We start from the raw sequence: 2,404 nt of genomic DNA, 5'->3' as shown, positions 1-2,404 counted from the left end.
TAACAACTCTTAAGTACAACAAAATAATCGGTCGAAATTACACCACCCTACTCTAATGCAAAATTTTCTCCACCGGAAAGCAGTGGTGTCTCCACATTAGTGAAACATTCTCGATAGGGACATTAAACAGTACATATATACAACCAATCTTCTTCTCTGGAAATTGATAGGACCGTTTTTTATCAGAAAACCCCTTATTAGCAGACATAATTTCCGTATTCCGAATTTATTTAAATTCGTATACACGAGACACAGGAAAGTTTTTCTGTGGTCTTATAATTTTAGATATCCACAATTAACGTTCATGTATTATCAATTCGCAACAGTTACTTTCATTCATATGTCGACTCGACATACCATGATCATGAAATTGTTCAAATTGTTTAATCATAAAATGACGAGAAAAAAAAATTCTGAAACAAAAGAACATTCAAACTATCTGATCTGAACTGTGTACGTGTACATGTATTTCTTTCTTTCTTTTTTTTTTTTGGGGGGGGGGGGTGGGGTGGGTGGCATAAAAGTCTTTAATTAGTATTAGTTGAATCTGAGTTTTCCGTCGAGATTTTACGAGCATAGACCATATAAACAATAAACCTCCTCCCCTAAAAAGAAAAATAAACTGACAAAAATGATTGCAAAAGGGGGATAAAAACCTGACATTTCTTCTAAAATGCTAAAATTATCGATCATAAAAGGTGACAATAACAATATAATTAAATAAAAATCCCTTATGTAATGTCATTTGTTGTCTGAGGTGATTTTTCTTGTGCAGTTTTTACAGTGAAACCATGGAAATGTAGAACAAAAAAAAAAGGACGTTGTCCGATAAAACACGGCGTCATAACGAAGAATTTGTACTTTTTATTTGAAAAATTTCACTAAATTTAAGTCTTTGAACAACTACATGTTATATATCATTTGAAAGAGGAGAAAATTGTCTATCAGGATCACTGAACAACTCAAAATGTCAAAATTTTCACTTAAGGGTAGTTTTTGCTTGACGGTCATCATATGAAAATCTTTTGGTATGTTATATTTGATAATATGAAGTCAAATCTAAAAAAAATGATACTGTTTCATTACTTTTTGATCAACCCTCGTAAATACTAAAATATTGTTTAAAATTGAAAATTAAATTCTATTGGGCTTCAAGCACCTCACCCACCTATATCCCAAAATGTCGCGTTTACACGCATCACTGCATTACTTGGTTTCATACGGAGGGGAAATAAGCATCGAGACCCTATATAAGGTATCTAAGTGTTTGTTACATTAGCATCTTGGTCCTACAGAAGGCATTTTGTTTTGCTTTTTATATCATTTGCAGACCCATCAAAAGGTTTCAGAAGAAAAGAGCGGCATTGAGAACTAGGTAATACTGTACCTGTACATAATCTGGACTATTCAAAATTAAGCGTAATCACTGTGTATGGAGTTGTTGGCGTAATCATAAATTAGCGCTACATATATCCGTTCAATGTATTATGTATGGAATAATTTCTTAGCGGTATTCTTGAATTAACACATTGTTGTCTGCGTCAAAGTCATTAAAATATGAAGCCCCTTTTAAAAGTACACGTACAGCAGTTCACTCAAAATATTATTTTCGTATATGGTCTCCTGCACTCAGTTACTTTATTGGATGAAAAAATCGAAATCCTTAATGTCCCAAATATGTTTCTTGTTCAAATTGGTGATATAATACCGACATTTTGAATATATTGTTGTCATGTTTATTCTTTGCCAGTGAAAGCTGATGCTGATTAATGATGGAATACAAACCATATATACAAGAAAATATTGAATATGGTCTTTAAATGATCCTTCTTAAGGATATCTGTTTTATAAATTTTGTTTTTTGATCAAAGATCCGAAAGCAGAGGAGATATTTAGTAGGTTATTGTAGACTTAAAAAAAATTGAATTACTCTTAATTGTTGCAAAGGTACTTGAACAAGAATGGTACTTGTTATTTTCAAAAAAATGTCATTTGAAGCTCTAATGATCTGTTAATTTTTTGGGGGGTTATGTGTGAGGAACACTAGTGTACGATTAATCTGTTTCCTTTGTAATAGATAGTGTATGTAGATTTTGCAGTCCAACATAAATAATTCATATTTACCCACTAGAAATTATATAATTGTGTATATCATGTTTTTGCATATTTAAAAGTCTAACCTCGAAAATAAAACTAATGTAAGGTGTTGAACCAATGCAAATAATGCGAGGAGGAAATATTTTTAAAATGAATTATTATTCTTCACAACTTCCTTGTATCTTTCCATACATGATACTTCTTTATATTTTTGAAACGCTACAGATGATTTTTATTACTTTATACGTAAGACAGATTTCACACTGGTAGTAACACAGAAAACAGATATTATTAATTGTTAGCAGGA

The sequence above is a fragment of the Saccostrea cucullata genome, unplaced genomic scaffold (genome assembly GCF_032062105.1).
Source record: "Saccostrea cucullata isolate Sc308-1 unplaced genomic scaffold, CSIRO_AGI_Scuc_v1 ctg976, whole genome shotgun sequence".
Classification (NCBI taxonomy): Eukaryota; Metazoa; Mollusca; class Bivalvia; order Ostreida; family Ostreidae; genus Saccostrea; species Saccostrea cuccullata.
This window is presented reverse-complemented; position numbering follows the sequence as displayed.